The sequence below is a fragment of the Gossypium raimondii genome, chromosome 12 (genome assembly GCF_025698545.1).
Source record: "Gossypium raimondii isolate GPD5lz chromosome 12, ASM2569854v1, whole genome shotgun sequence".
NCBI classification, from domain to species: domain Eukaryota; kingdom Viridiplantae; phylum Streptophyta; class Magnoliopsida; order Malvales; family Malvaceae; genus Gossypium; species Gossypium raimondii.
This window is the reverse complement of record NC_068576.1, coordinates 6,496,783-6,514,765: the sequence shown is the minus strand read 5'-3', so window position 1 is coordinate 6,514,765 and position 17,983 is coordinate 6,496,783.

Genomic DNA, 17,983 nt, shown 5'->3' with positions numbered 1-17,983 from the left:
ATGCTTTGCTATGATGTATAAAAGCATTAGCAACCACTGTACAAAGATATAATTTTTCAAAATATTCTTCTTGATTTAGAAAGCCTTTGTTATTTTCTTACAATAGTTTAACATGGTATCAGATGTCCATTTCCTCCTAGAGTTATTTCTTTGAATACCTGTGCTTTTCGTGGCTCATCATTCTAGTCCGTCTACTGTTCAATCTGCTACACTAGTGATGGCTTCCAATCTTACTGATGGAGTCTTTGACAATAGTTTCTTTTCCACCAAGAAAATCAGAGTTCTTCTTGATGATAATAATTATTTGTTGTTGCGTCAACAAGTTCTTTTGGCGATCAAGATGTATAAGCTTCAAAACTTTCTTGACTCTCGTACTGTTCCTCCTCCTCAACTAATTCCGGATGAAAATGGGGTGCCTCAAGAGAATCTTAAGTTTTCTTGGTTTGAGCAATAGGATAGCGCCCTTGTATCGTGGCTCCTGTCATCGGTGAGTCAATCGATTCTTCCACATATCAATGGTCTAGAAACTAGTCCTCAAATCTGAAATACTCTTGTTAATTTGTATGGCAGTAAGACTACCTCTCAGTTGTTGTTTTACAGAAGGGTTTTGCACTCTCAGTGCAAGGGTGATCTTTCCATGAAAGATTTCTTAATGAAAATCAAGGGTTACTGTGATAATCTTGCTAGTTGTAGAGAAGTTATTAGCGAGCATGAATCTGTTATTACGATTATCACTGCAAGTCAAATACCCTACAATATCCAGGGTGTCACTGCCATGCTTCTTGATGCTGAAGCACAACAACAAGTTACAATAGTTGAGGCTCCTAGTTCAGCTAATATGGTCTCTCATCAACACGCGGACCTTGTTGTCAACAATGCGCCTACACCAGCCTATCGTCCCTCATCAGCTACTCGAGGTCGTGGGCATGGTCGCTCATCTGGATCGCTTGTTCAATGTCAATTGTGTGGAAAAATACGTCACCTTGTTGATCGATGTTACTACCGGTTTGATGCCTCCTACAAAAATACAGGCTGCAGACCATTTCCTTCCCCACAAGCGAATGTCTACATGTTTAGTATTGGATCTCTCATTGCACCATGGGTGCCATCATCTATGCCCATGATGCCTCCTACTCTTCCAAGTTCACAACCAGGTTTGTTTTTTCCACCTAGCCCAGTTCCTACTTGGACTAATCTGTTTACTATTAATTCTTCACAGCATGTTAGTGCACCCACTTCAGTAGCCCCACACCCTTAGGCCTATCTTGCAACCCCTAAAATAGTTGGTGACAATGCTTGGTATCCTGACTTTGGCGCAACACATCTTCTCACCAATTCAGCTGCTTCACTAGATGAAAGTACTTCCTACAATGGTCCAAGTAAAGTTTATATCGGTAATGGTATTACACTTTTTGATATGTCTACTAGTCAATCATCTTTGCTTACTCATTCACTACTATTATACATGAAATCTCTGTTATTTGTACCTGCTATAACCAAAAACCTCTTATCTGTGTCCAAGTTTACAAAAGATAATCATGAGATATTTGAGTTTCTTCCTACACAGTGTCAAGTTCGTGATCTGAAAACTAGAGAGATACTTCTTCGAGGATCGGTGCATAATGGGTTGTACAAACTCCACTTAAATGGCTCTCCCAAGACTACATTGCCTTTTGGCTCAGCTCAGTGTTCTACTACTAATATAATAGTTCCTTTATGTATATGACATTCTAGGTTAGGGCATCCCTGTAATGTCTAACTTAAAAAGGCTCTACACCATTGTAACATATCGTTTGGTACAAATAAAGAATCCCTTAATTATGTTGCTTGCCACTTAGGAAAAAAACATAAGCTATCGTTATGATTAAGTCTTTATCTGAGTATACTACACCCCTGCAACTGGTGGTTGCTGATGTTTAGGGACCAGCTCTAGTCTCTTCCAATTGTTTTCATCATTATGTTGCTTTCACAGATGCATATACAAGATACACTTGGGTTTATTTCTTGCAGAGAAAGTCAGATGTGCTCACTGTCTTTCTACAGTTTCATAAGCAAGCTGAAAGGGCTCTTGGCTACAAACTTAAAGCTTTACAAAAAAATGGGGGAGGAGAATTTCAAGCATTGAAGTTGTACTTGTCTCAACAAGGGATCATGCATCGTTTTACGTGTCCATATACTTTTGAGCAAAATGGATTAGTTGAACGCAAACACAGACAGATAGTTGAAGCTGGTCTTTCCATGCTGGCTAATGTTTATATGCCCTTAACCTACTAGAATGATGCCTTCAGCAGTGCAATATACTTGATAAATAGGTTGCATTCTTTTCTCTTAGGCAACATATCTGTAACAGCCCGATTTAGGCCCTAGTTGGACAGTGGTTTCGGGACCACAAATCTGAGTCAGAAAAATATTTTAATATTATTTTTCATGCTTATTGTATGTGAATTGACATGTGTGAAATTTTTTTGTGCTTTAATTTATCCGTTTGAGTGCTTAATTGAGAAAAAGGCTTAATAGCAAAAAATGCAAAAGTGACTTGCTAATTGTTAAAGTACTATAGTGATATGCCTTGCTTTATGTGGGGCCTTATGTTGAAATTATACCTGTTGAAATTATACCTTTTAATTTATGGACGGACATAAACGCCTAAGGTGAGTGGATTTTAAATGAAAACATAAATGTTAAAAAGGGAAATGTAAAATTAAATAATGAAATAATAAATAAAAGTATGAAATTAGGCCATTATGTCCACCTTTGGCCGATATTAACAAGAAAAGAGAATAAAAAAGATTGAGCTAGGGTTCGGCCATGATTTTGTTTTGATTTATTTTTGATAATTTCTATGTTTTTGTGATTGTTGTTTAACATATTATAAAGCCCATGCCTCAATTTTTGATTTGGATGAAGATTTTGAGATAAGGCATTGATAAATGTATGAGTTTAATGATGTTAATTGATGAATTATTAAAAATAGGTGTTGGATTAATATGTTTTGTATTGAGATTTTTGATGAATATGAGTATTTTGAGTTAAATTGTGAAAATGAAAAATACAGGGGCTAAAATGTGAAATAAATGAAATATGTAGGCTTATATGGGCCATATGAAGATTCAGCCAAGCTAGGGAATTATTAAATTATGTGTATTTTGAGTTTTGTGAAATAGAGACTAAATTGTGAAAAATGTGAATTTTAGGGGCTAAAGTGCAAATTGCCCAAATTATGTGTTTATGGATGAAATTGAGTGAATATGTTAATAAACAAGATAAATTTGTATTAATTTAGATCAAGAAAAGAGGAAATCAGAATTGGATCGGGGGAATCTAAAGCTGTCGAATAGTCATCCGGTTCGTTCGCCTTTGTCCTAGGTAAGTTCGTAAGTAAATTATTGAAGTTAAACTTATTGTATTTATTTTAAGTATAGTCAAATCTAAATGTGTTTGGTGTACTTTAATATGTCGAATTGTATTTAACATTTGATGATTATTTACGAGTTCTAAATAGTTGATTTACGACATCCGAAAGGCATGCAAACCACATAAATGTTTAAATATGACATCGTGTAAGATCACGTCTGGGATGTTGGTCTCGATTTGAGATTTATGTGTAAGACCATGTCTGGGATATTGGCGTCATATATAATTACGTGTAAGACCCTGTTTGGGACAGTGGCATCGATAATTAATTACATGTAAGACCACGTCTGGGACGTTGGCATTGTATGAGCTTCATGGAATTATTCGAGTATCCTTATTGTTTTTTTTTTTGAAGGGTTTAACGAGCAATGTTAAGATACGATCGAATGTGAAAGTCTAACTATATGGTTTATGTATTTGTGAATTAAAAAGTTTATGAAAATATGGTAAGTAGCATTATAAATTATGATGTAATTTATACATGGTACAAAAGGTAATTTATATGTATATGTGATTATTTATATTCGGCTAAATAGAAAAATGTGGTTAATGCCCATATATATATTTTATTTGCTTTCAACTTACTAAGCTCTCCAAGCTTACGTTGTGTGTTCATTCGATGTATTATAGATTTTTTTTGGAAAGCTAGTTACGGGTTCGGAGATCGCTAAGGAAGTTCATAACACTATCAACCGTTAATTTGGTATTTTAAAAGCTTGAATTATAATCCTTTGGCATGTATAGGCTAGTGTTTATTTGGTTAAATTTTGAATTGAATATATATATAGCCATGCGAATTTGGCTTGTTAATGATTTTAATTATGATATGAATTGGCCATGTAATTAGATTATTTTGAAAGTAAGTTTTAAGATATATCTTATGGGATGGTTGGTCTTATAATTCAACTTAAGAAATGAAGTAGATGTTGAATGCATTTTGAAGTAGGATATGTATTTATAATTTGCCTTATAAGTGGCTTAAAAATGTTGTTAAAGTTGGTGTGAGTTTGGCATGATACTTAAATCAATGTGGGGACTATGTTACATGGTTTATTATGTGGTCATAATGATTTAATGAGTTGAAAATAATTGAATGAGTTATTTTGGAAATTGATTGATTGTGTATTAGGTAATTTGTTAATAATGAAATTTCTTTGGTTATTTGTAAGCTGAAATAGTATAAATGTTGGGTTTAGTCTGATTTCTGGTTCGGCAATCGTGATTTCATTATGTAGTTATTTGTTTAGTTGTATGTTAATTTTGAAATTTGTTGTATTCGTTATATATGAACTATGCTATACCGTGGTTACTTTGAGTCAAATTGAAATGATATGATTTCATTAGTGAGATGGCTTAAAAATGGTGAATAATGTGCATTCAAAAATTCAGCTAAAGAATTAGATTCATATTAATGAGTATATGATATGATTTACATTATGTATTGAATTTATTTTGGATGACTGAATATGCGAATAATTGATTAGTTGTATGTATAATTTTATAATGTGAATTGGTTATATAAGTTTGGTTGATAAATGGCAATCGATGAAAGTGTTTATGTTAATTTTGCTTGCCGAATTGTTAAGAAGCAAGTTAGTTTTGTATGATAATTTGGTACAATGTGTAATATGTGTAATAACATAAGATGATTCGGCATTTGTACATATGAATTAAGATGATTTGAATTAATTTCATGATTATAATAAAACATGCTGTATTGGTTATGTGATTAGTTAATAAGTGAATCAAATAATGGTTTATATTCGGCTTGCAACAGGTTAAATTAGTAATTTAGACCTATGAAGTCACTGGTCGTAAAATGGTTAATTTTGTTATGTCCATGAAATGACATATTTTAACCTATGATTGAATAGCATAATTTTTGTACTATCCATGTAATTGACTTTGATAGCCGAATAAGTAAAGAATAAAATTGCTAAGTGTGTTTAAATCTTGACATGGTGATTAGTCTATAATAATATTTATGGACAATTCGGCATTAGTGGTTATTATAGCTTATGGTTTTTGTGGTGATTAGTGCATGTTTCAATAAAGCTAAATATGCATAGAATATGTTTTAATTATGAAATGTTATGTTTGCTAAAATTTTAAGACTCGATATTAGGTTAAGTTACGAGCATTGAGGTGATTAAATTTTAGTTGTGAAATGAAATGATCATCTGTATGAACTTTGATATGACTGGTAATGCCTCGTAACCCTAGTTCGGCGACGGATACGGATTAAGAGTGTTACAATATCACTGTATGAAAAACTCTTTCATGTTCAACCAAGTTATTCATTTTTTCGAGTTTTTGGTTACTTGTGCTTTCCCAATCTTAGACCCTACAACACCTACAAGCTATCAACCCCATGCACATTTTTAGGGTACCCCCCATTACACAAAGGGTATTGTTGTCAGGATAATAATGGTAGAGTATATATTTCTCGTCATGTCACATTTCATGAAACTATGTTTCCATTTCAAACCAATAGCTAAAAATTTGTTCCCTCCATGCCTTTTCCACAATCTAGTTCTAAGTTGCTCGTGTTGTCCCCAGGCCATATGCCACATGCTAATCCAACATCTGTTGTTTCAACCACCCCTCGAGTCAACTTCTTGAAAGATGTCCCTCTATCCAGCTCACCTAGTTCAGTACATTCTCTCTGTGATAACTCTACATCTAAAACATCTGGTACTGATATGCCAGACTAGCCACATCATCAACCTCTTGTTCCACTTAACTCTCACGTTATGGTTACACGTAACAAAGCTGGAATTTTTAAATCCAAGGCATACCTAAGCAAAATAAAATGTTTCTCTAATGATATTTCTGCTGACATCCATGAAGCAATGAGTAATGAGTGTTGGAAAACGGCGGTGCATAGTGAGTTACAGGCCTTTCTTCACAATAACACATGGAGTCTTTGTTCACTTCTTGTTAATCGAAGGGCCATCGGCTGCAAGTGGTTGTTTAGGGTGAAAAAGAAGGCTGATGGGACTGTGGAAAGGTATAAAGCACGACTGGTGCCTAAAGGGTTTTCTCAGCATGCTGGACTTGATTTTTGAGACATCTTCAGTCCAGTAGTTAGAGCAACAACCATTCGGACTGTGCTTGCTATTGTAGTCATGAAAGGGTGGCCATTAAGGCAAATTGATGTCAATAATGCATTTTTCAATGGGAATTTGACTGAAAAGATATACATGGATCAACCGCCCGGATTTGAAGTGTCAGGTAACAATGGACAGAAGCTTGTTTGCAGATTGAACAAAGCTTTGTATGGTCTACGCCAAGCTCCTCGTGTATGGTTCCACACTCTCAAACAGTATCTAGTTGATCAACTTGGATTTCATGCTTCGAAAGTTGATCATTCATTGTTCATTCGAGCATCTTTGGGAAATTTCTTGTTACTTATGGCTTATGTAGATGACATAGTTATAACAGGCAGTTCAAATAATGATATAGACAACGTGGTGCATCAGCTTCACAATAAGTTTTCTCTTAAATACATGGGAAGACTTAATTTTTTCTTAGGTGTTGAAGTTCAACAGACACCTCGGGGATTGTTACTTACTCAGAAAAAGTACATTTCTAAGATACTTCATAAAACAGGTGTCGAAACCATTTTTATTTAAAAAAAAAACAAAAATTTGTTGTCGACTTAAAAAAAATTGGGAGTCGCCACCAATATTTTATTGCAGTGTGATTGGATCACCTAAAATGATTTCGGTCTACGAGTTTTAGAAAAACGGATTCGGGAGTCAGTTACGTACAAGGAAGGATTAGCACCCTCGTAACTCCCAAAAAATTGGTACCAAATTGATCAATTAATGTTTTAAAGTCGAGAGTTAAAAAAAATGTAATCCTTAATTAAGTTATTTATTAAGACTTTCTCATTTTGAAAAAAAAATATCACACCCAATGCGTTAGGGCACAACATTTTATTTTCTTCAAGATGAGTTAGTCCAAAAAAACTCGTGTAATAAAATTTATGAAAATATCTAATTGTTTAAAATTTATGAAGAAATCACAGCCCAATACGTTAGGGCACAACTTCCTAAAATCTCAAACATTCAATATTTCCTTTATTTTAAAAAAAATCATTGTCTCGATAAATCAACATGTCACATCCAATACGTTAGGACACAACATATTGAATTCCAGATGACAAGTTTTATTTTGTTTGATTAAAGAGCAATTCCCGATTGTTAGATTTAACGAAAAAAATTGGAACCCAATACGTTAGGGCTCAATCTTCTCGAAAATCCTAAACACATGTTTCGTTCAAAAGGACACTTTGAGTTCGTAGTGGCATCATTCACGTCGTTGATATACAGGGACCTAATATGGTTACAAAAGAATGTACGAATTTATGTACAATTACTTGTGCAATGTGATTATAAATGAAAGAATATATTTACTTGTATGGAAAGAATGAAAGAATATTTACTCGAAATAATTGCAAATATGTTTTTTTATTAAAATAATGATATTCAAACATAAGCCTATTTCACAAAAGAGTTCTTGTTATTTCTAGGCTAAAACAACAAGTTTGTTCTGAATATTACTCTGAGACAGTTCTAAAGACTTTAGGTATTTCTTCCGCAGTCCAATTGTCTAGAACACCCCCAGGCTCATAAGGACGAATGTCTAACCAGCTCCTCTCTTCATTCACATGCTCATGAATGGCATTGATGTGCATATTTCCCAACGTCTCTTCAATGCTTTCCTCAACCGGTATCTTTCTCTCAGCATGAATAACTCCTCCAGATACAAAGGTTTTGGATACGTGTCGAATTATCATTGGCTCCCATTTGATTTCCTCCCCACTTAGACGTGCCCTTCTTCTTTCCTGTCTTTTTTCTAACTTCTTCTTTCTCTGTCCTCTGTCTGGCTTGTATCCTAAGCCAAAGTGATCTTGCTTTTCTTTCAGCACTGGAACCTCAATCCTCCCTTGAAGATATCTCCCCAGCCCTTTTCCAGGTAAAGCTCCTTTTCCTACCAACAACTGCAAACCCATCTCTGTAGTTTTGGATAATTTAGGCACCAAAATTTTGCTTCCTTCAGGAACAAATGCCGCATTTACAAACTCCAAATATCGAAATGAACATTCTACTGACTCATCATGAGTCTCCACGTACGGCATCTCATTGGATACAACTGCTATTATATCCTCTTCGACGTTTATTGTCACTAGCCGACCTTCTGACACTAACTTCAGCTTCTGATGTAATGATGATGGTACTGCCCCCGTCAAATGTATCCATGGTCTTCCTAATAAACAATTGTAGGAAGGTTTGATATCCATCACAATAAAATCTACCTCATAAACTGTTGGGCCAATTAATAGGGGTATCTCAATTCTTCCCATGACCTTTCTTTCTGTATCGTCAAACGCCCTCACTATATTTTGGCATGTTTTCATGTACGAACCATCTATGGGAGCTTGTTAAGTGTGAATAATGGCAACACGTTCAAAGTTGATCCATTGTCAATCAACACTCCTGGCAAAATATCCCCCTTGCATCGTGCAGTGATATGCAAAGCCTTAGTAGATTCCACGCCCCCAGGAGGTATTTCATCATCATTAAAGAATATGAAATTATCAGCACTGATATTATTGACCAACCGATCTAATTTGCCGACAGAAATATCATTGGCTACATAGGTCTCATTTAGCATCTTCATCAACGCATTTCGATGTACTTCTGAGTTCAAGAGTAGGGCTAGTACAAATATGCGAGCCGGTTGTTTATGCAACTACTCGACGATATTATACTCACTATGCTTCAAAAATTTGATGAATTCCACAGCTTTTTCCTCCTTCACTGGCTTATTGATAGATAGCACAGGCTCGACTATTTTCCCTTTTTGTTCCACTATTACGGCCTTTTTCACAGGTTCTGGATTGACACTCACATCCTGGTCCTTTGTAGTTTCCTTTCCAGGGACAGTTGTATTGCACTCGTAGTTCCACGGAACCCTCCTACTATCTTGGTAAGAAAAGGTTGCAGGTTTCTTTATTATGATCCTTGGCATTACTGGCGTTCTCGTTTCATCATTCTTTGGTCGTGAGATGATGACCACAGGCTGCGCTACTCTTGGAACCTTCGCGGATTCGGGTGTGTAGATACTCCTCTCCTCTTTAATTTCTTTATAAAATTTCATTTACTTGTTATCCATCAGGCCTTGAACCAAGGCTCTGAATTCTGTGCATTCTTAAACTTCATGTCCTTCCTCATGATGAAACTCACAGTAATTTTCCACCCTTTCAAAGCTTCTCTCTGAATCCAAAACAAACAACCCTCTGTCTACCATCTTTTTCCAGATCCATCTCAAAAGAATCTTCACTTCTGTAATATTTTCTTTGATTTTTCTACCCATGTTCCCTCCTATCATATTCACTCCATTTTCATTATGATTAGGTAACGGATTCTCTATACTGGGCGAATCATCCAATTTAACTACGCCCATGCTTATAAGTCTTTCTACCAGCTTCTTGAAAGCCGTACAATGCTCTATAGAATGCCCCACAATTCTCGCGTGATAACCGCACTGTGCGTTTGCATCATACCACTTGGGGTATAGAGGCTACAAAGGTTTCAAGTGGTAAAGGGAAACCACGTGTGCATTGAATAGATTCTGATATAGCTCCCTATACGACATTGGAATTGGCGTAACTTGAAGCTTCTCCATATTTTGTCTTATGTCAGATCTCTGCTTTGATGATCCTTGCTGGTTAACAGCCATTTTTCCCGGTTGGTTCACCGTAATCGTCTTTGAATATGAACTTGTGTTGTTGACCTCGTTCTCTTTCTTCTTCAAGGCCGACCTTCTGTTACTTTCTCTAGCATCTATTTTCCCGCTTCTGATAGCATTTTCTATCATTTCACCATTCATAACTATGTCAAAAAAGCTTTTAGAAGCACTTCCTAGCATATGTGTAATAAATGGGGCCTTCAATGTGTTAACAAAAAGTATCGTCATTTCTCTTTCTAGAAAAGATGGCTAAACTTGGACGGCAACCTCCCTCCATCTCTGTCCGTATTACCTAAAACTTTCGCCAGGCTTCTTTTCCATGTTCTATAGAGTGATTCTATCAGGTATCATGTCAGTCACATGGCTGTATTGTTTTATAAACGCCTGTGCTAGATCTCTCCATGAATTAATCTGGGCACGGTTCAATCGATTGTACCACTTGGATACTGCCCCTGTGAGGCTATCTTGAAAGCAATTTATCAGTAGTTGATCGTTATTAACATACCCAGTCATCCGTCTACAAAACATAGTAATATGAGCGTCGGGGCTACTAGTTCCGTTGTACTTCTCAAATTCTGGCATTTTGAACTTATATGGGAGTACCAAATCCGGAACCAGGCTCAATTCTTTAGCATCCATCCCATAGTAGCTCTCTGCACATTCCATTGCTCTAAATTTCTCTTCCAGCCATTTGTACTTTTCCTCTAGCTGTTTTGGCAATTCATCATTCATTTTCTCCTTCCCAACTGTCTCATCGAAGTCAGGGATGGCAGGATTAACAAGATTAGCTCCGGGGTTAGAGCCTGATCCAGCCTGAAGATTCATTAGCGTCGCAGCGTCGTCCTAAAATTGCTGAGGCTTAATGGTAACAGAGGACCTACATGGGTATATCTCAACTTAATGAGGGGTTAAGTCTGGAGGATAGATAGGTCCCTCATTGTTTTCTTTTCAACATTAAGCACTGAGCCTTTTCCTTTATCAGTTCCCTTGATCAACCATTGTGTTAACTGGGCCATCATACTCCATTTTGTCTATCATTTTTTGTTGAATTTCCTCAAACTGCTCATTCATTTGTTGTTGACGCTGCTCCTGCATCTCCTTTTGGAACTATTCTAGCCTTTGGTCCATGTCTTTATTTTCGATCGAGTACCGTAGCGGTGTCTGGTAGGATGGTTGGTTTCCAGATTATCTGAGGAATTAATTAAAATCTTTTAGTATTTATTATTATTTATTTTTAATGCATGTAATGCATGAAATCAATGCAAAAAGGCGTCAATTTTGATTCAATTCCATTTAAGTAAACTTTACTAGAAAGTAAATTTCTTTACATAAAGTGAATTACAAATAAAGCTTTGCCCTATTACTCAGTATTCTAATCTTCCTAAGTAACACAACTAACTCTTGCCCCCGATCTGATTCTAATTCATACTTCACACTCAAGATGTGCCTTGTCGCCAAAGTTTGTACGTGATCAGCTACTTCTCGGATCTGGACCACAGCTTCCTCCATAATATGATCTCTGCTCCTAACCTGGTTCTGAAAGTAGTGTAGCTGTTCATTATTACGATTTTCATTTGCTTCCAAGTGCTTGATCCGGATTTCACAATTTTGCATCGCCTTTTCTAGCTCTTCGATTCTTTTCTTCATTTCCTCAATCTTACTCAAGCTTGCTTTCAACTCTATTGCGGAATTTCGATTTCGATACTGATGAAGAGATCTTTCCAACTCAGTCACCCTATCCTTTAACTCGCCCTTTTCCTTTTGGCTTTCTGACAAACTCTTTTCTAAAGCCCCGTTTCGCATCTGCATCTCTTGGAATTTCTGTTCCCATCTATCGGCTTTGTCCTTTGCTTCTCGAATTTCTATTCGCCACTGTTCTGAAGTTTTTCCCAGCCTGGCAGTTCTCATTGACAGACGTAACTTTCTATAATCCGTCTTCAAACTACCCAGCTCTTCTTCAACCCTGTCTTTCCTTTTTCTTAATTTCTCATTTTCAAGCTTTTGAACATCTATGTCTAACATCAAGTTCATCTTTTCTTCCTCCATCTGTTCTATCCTCTTTTCTAAATCCGCATTTCTTCTTTCAAAATCTTGTATTATAATTTCCAACTCAGAAGGGACGACTCGCAAAGATTCCTCTATTGACTGGCTGTTTTCCTGATTTAACTTAGGTGTATTATCGTTAATCCTCCTAACCCACCATTCATGATACTCAGGAGTTTCCATCGGACCCAAAGCTAACCTCTTCATTTGGCGAGTCTGTTTCCACGTACTAGACATCTCTTGAATCTTCCTTCTATAACCATCCTCCTTGTACGAAAATTCACAATCAGCTATCCCTTGGGTCGCAGGTATAAATTGCCTTGACTTATATTGCCTTAGCACCAATAATGGGGCATATCCCACAGCTCCCCAATTACCAAGCAAATGAACCCAATCAAAATTACCACACCTATACAGGATCTCATCTGGAAGTAACTAAGTAGCTCTCCACTCAACGTCCTCTTCCAGAAGATTTTGAAGAATTGCTGTCCACCTCCCCTCCGAAATACCATTTCTCCTCGGCGTAGCTACTATCTCCTTTAATGGTGAATAATTTTCAGAGAAAACCAATCAAAATCATATTTACTGTCCCTTATACGAGCCCTTAAGGCCCGAAATACGCATTAGAAATGAGTCAGGACTAAATCAGAAACTCAGAGAATTTTTCTAAAAAAGTAGAAAAGTTTCAAAGTTGCAGGGGTCATACGGCCTTGTGGCCAGGCCGTGTGACTCACACGGTTAGGAGACATGCCCGTGTCTCAGGCCGTGTTGGCATTCGAAATAAGGACACACAGTCGTGTCTCAACCCGTGTCTGTACCCATGTAACTCTCTGACTTGGGTCACACGGCCAAGTCACACGCCCGTGTGTTAGGCCAAGTGAGCATATTAACTTGTATTCCTAAGAAGATACAGGGGACGCACGACCGTGTCACTTGGTCGTGTGTCACACACGGTTGAGACATACACCCGTGTCTTTGCCCGTGTGGATAAAAATAGGTCATTTTCCAAGCCATATTTCTCGCCCAAATTGACATCAACCTAGACTCAACAAATTGCACATCAACAAACCATAACAAGGCATTCAAAACAAGCTAAAATCCAGTCTTAGACATGCATTATCACCACATACAACTAATATGCCCTTAGGCACCTCAAATCTTAAAAACATGTCAACCAGGTATCCAAACTTACCTAATTAATTTACCTAACAAAGTTACCAAATTTCACTACAATTCAAATACATACATATATCACTCATACTAACATCACAATTATACATTATTCTCATACCAATATAAGTTGGTTATATAAACAAAATATTATTCATAATATTTACATAAGCTAAACTTTGGAAAAGACCGTACAAAAGCCTATACATGCCATATAAATCGTATTTATCGTTTCAAAAACTACCGAGATAAGCTGGATAGTGTGACTTGAGTGTTGATCCTATCATCCAACCTTCTGAAAATTTGCAATGACATTAAACAATACAAATAAGCTTAATGAAGCTTGGTAAGTTCGATGAGTTAATTAAAAATCTTATCGAACTAACTATAATAAATTAAGTAATAAAAATCATCCATGAAAACTCCCTATCATTTACAACTTCAATCGATAAGTACATCTGTATTCAAATCATTACAAAAATAAGTAACATGTCTTTCAAATTCATTAAATAAATCACCTTACTGAGATTTTCCCATTCGAAGAATGACTTACGGATAATGGAACATCGTCAACAGAAGCTCATAAGAGTTAGTCCTTTCGAATACGCCAAACGAAGCTCAAAAGCTAAACAGAAGCTCGTAAGAGCTGAACAAAAGCTCGTAAGAGCTGATCCACCTAATCACGCCAAATAAAAAGTAAAACACGAGAGTTCACAACAAATGCTGAACCCCATTTTACTTGGGTAAAATGCCAATATCTCCCTCCAATACCATCTCCACTCCAAACCCTCGTCATACACCAAATTACGAATGTACTCAAATCTCGCGTTCAATTCAAACTGAATATCCAATTTAATATTATAATTCATACAATAATTCATTTCCAACAATATAATATATACATAATACCGATCATCAATTTATACAAATGTTAAAATTTAACCGTATGAACTTACCTGGATTGAATTGTAGTAATTGTAGAAGTTCAGGGACTATTCTGCTATTTTTCCTTTTTCACGAGTATCTACGGGATCTTGATCTAAAATTACTCATTTATTAGCATATATTTTATTTCCAATTCATTTTACAATTAATACCCTTTTATTTTTGAATTTATGCAATTACTCTAAACTTCTACAATTTTTCAATTTAATCCCTTAATTAGCTAATCTATCAAATTAACTAATTTTCTCAATCAATAATCTATCCAAATATTATAGGCCCTCATACAGCCCCTAATAAACCCAAAATTCACTATCAAACCCTAATATTTTGACATTTTCACAATTTAATCCTAAAATCAATATTTAACAAAATCACTTTACAAAATCATCATACAACAAAATCAAAGCCCCAAATCCATGTTATTCATCAAAAACATCTAATATTTATCAATGGTAACTTCCAAAATTTTAACGGAATAAAAAACGAAGGTACAAGTTAGCTGAACCTAATTGCAATGATCTCAAAAACATAAAAATTTCAAGAAATGGGCAAGAATTGCACTCACATGGAACAAAAAAATGAAGAACCAACTTAAATCTCTCTCTCCTATGGCGGTTTAGGCCGAAATTGAAGAAGAAAATGCGTAAGAAACTTTTAGAATTTCAATTTGTTTGCTTTAATTTCATCAAAATTATCATTTTGCCATTCCATCATTTTATTTTATTATTTTCTCTTAACATGGAACCCCACTAGAGGTGCTCATGGGTTGGCGCTGACCCACCAAGAAAACCCTTAGAAATTTGGGAGGGTTTGGGTAAAAAGATAGGCCCGAAATATGGGCTTGGGCAAAAAAATAGGCCCGTTTAAAAAACGGGTCGGGACTCAGGTAAAAGTTTTTTGGCCCGGGCCCGGCCCGGCCCGGCCTGAATCTAAAATATATATATTTTTTATTTTTTTAATTTATTATTAGATTAACAATTTAACATTTCCCATTCCCAATTCCCCTCCCCATTTCCTCGATCCACCAAATCCCTAACCTAACCTAACGCCTTCCCTTCCTTTTTTTCCCCCCAAATCGGAAACCCACCTCGCCCGATCCACCATTCCACCTCCGGTGACCGGCCTTCCACGACTCCACCTCCGCTCTAACAGTGCTTCCAGCGAATCTAGCCTTCAACATCTTCTACCTTTGAATTTCAAATGTGAGTTTGCTGTTAACGGTTTCCTAATTTTTTAACGCCTTCTCCCTTTTTTGCTTTTTGATGTTGGTTGTGATTTTGATTTTTGTTGTTAACGGTGTTCTGATTTTGATTTTGAGACACTAAATCTTGGGGGGATTTTGTTTGTGTTTACACTTTACATCTGTGAACTGCACTTACAAGACATGAAGATTGTTGTTTGCATATATAACTAAATGATGATGATGATGAACCAAAGAACAAAACATCACTCATTGTTTGTTTACCTTAAGATATATTGGCAAAGTGGGTTACATCGAAATTTCATCTTCTGAGTTCTAGCTTCAACATCTTCAGCTGCAAATGAATATTTTAACTACTAAATGTTTTAACTGTATCTATATCCATAAGATTAAAAAAACATAACATCATTTTTTTTGTTTCACTTTATTATTTATAACATGAATGAGAAACTAGATTGAGGCACCAAAAATAACAAACAAAAATATGTTCTTACCATTATTGTTAGTAACTCTGCTCATACTCGAAGAAGATTTTTGCAGTAAGGGTAGAACAGAGAAAGTGAATATTAAAGAACAAAGGGTCTGGAATAAAAATAGTAACCATTTTTATTCAATACAAAATATACTACTTTTTTCTGGTCACACTTCATCAGTCAAGCCACTTGTTCATTTTAGTCCAAAACTATCAATCCATGGTTATTATTTCTCTAAAAGTGATCAATTTAATGATATGACATTTTGGAATTTTTCCTTGGAAAATGTTTACCATAATGTAGCACACTAATTCATTGGAAGCTTAGAATGCTTAAAATGTTATTGAATTTAGTTGAAGTATAAAGGTTATATATATATATACAAGGTTCAATTCACACATGTATATACATGTATAAATTATTGGTTTAATCAAAGGTATGTATATATATGTGTACATAAGGTTCAAATAAATGCATAGGTATATACATGTATAAACCTTTGGATTGGATTTATAATGTATATTATACTTGTTTAAGTAGTTTCGAATAAGCATGCAAATATATATATATATATGTATATGCTTTTGTATCAATTAAGATATGTCATTATATAAGTATATAAGGTTCGATTATATATATATACATGTATAAGATCTAGTTTTGAAATTTAGTATGAATTGATATATTTATATATATAGTTTCAAATATGTATATATTTACATGTATAATTTCTTGTATTGAAATCGAATATATGTATATGTTAGTCTCTCTTGACCTTGAGATCACAAGCTTAGTTTCTTCATTTAATCTCTTTTTTTTTTTTGTGTGTTTGCTTTGTTTTATTGCAGAAAAAAGTTATTTAGTGAGGCAGAAAAAACAGCTGGCCCAGGCAGGTTGATTGTTTTATTCTCTTTTTTAAGAATTGATTGTTTGTAATTAAATTCAAATTAATTGTTTGTAATTAAATTCAAATAAGTAATCTTATTTTATTTTTTTGTTCATTATATAAAAAAATATAATTTGATATTTGATATAATTTTAATAACAATTAGTTTTAAGAAAAAAACCGGGCCGGGCCCGGGCTTTATATTTTCTCCACCGGCCGGGCCTGGGAAAAATATCAGACCCATATTTCGGGTCGGGCCGGGCTCGGGCCTAGCAATCGGGCTGAAATTTTTTATGGGCCCGGCCCGACCTGATACGAGCCAAGGAGGTGACGCTCAAAGGGTTGTTTTTCCTAGTGGTCCAATCACTCGAAGCAAGGCACGACAATTAAAATCAAAGATGAATGCTTTTGTCCAAGACTTTGTTGCTACAAATTTAATTCATCATGTTCGTGACATTGACAAATACGGGAATGCAATTCACTGGACCAATCTTGGAATAGTGAAAGCCCATAAATTGGTGGATTAATCTTTTATGTATCTTATTATTATCATTTACTTAATTCTCATTGGTTGGGACACATCATTTATGAGTTAAGTAATTTTATTGGTTAGGTTATTATTTATTTATTTCTTAGATAATTTTAAAGAGTTTTATTAGGATTCAATTACTCTTTAAAGAGTTTTTATTAGGATTCAATTACTCTTTAAAGAGTTTTTATTAGGATTCAATTACTCTTATAATTTGCCTATAAATAGGCTTGTTTTCTACACATTGAAGGACATAAAAAAAAAGAGAGTATTTGTTTTCTTCCAAATTTGTGTGAGGCAAATTTTTGAGAGTAGAGCGATTCTTCTCTTGCTATTTAGTTTGGAGTTTGTTACTTTCGAGGGTATTTCGGAGTTACAAATATTCAAATTTCTTTCCCGTTCATCGGTATTTCTAGAGGTTCTTCTTCTAGGGGTTTCGTAAGGAGCCGCTCAATTATTGGCGTTTTTTGTTGCAAGTTAACCAAGGGTTCCATAGAGCAAATCTATCCTTTTATTATTATTATTATTTAACTAATTTTATTTATTCTTGTTTTTATTTCTAA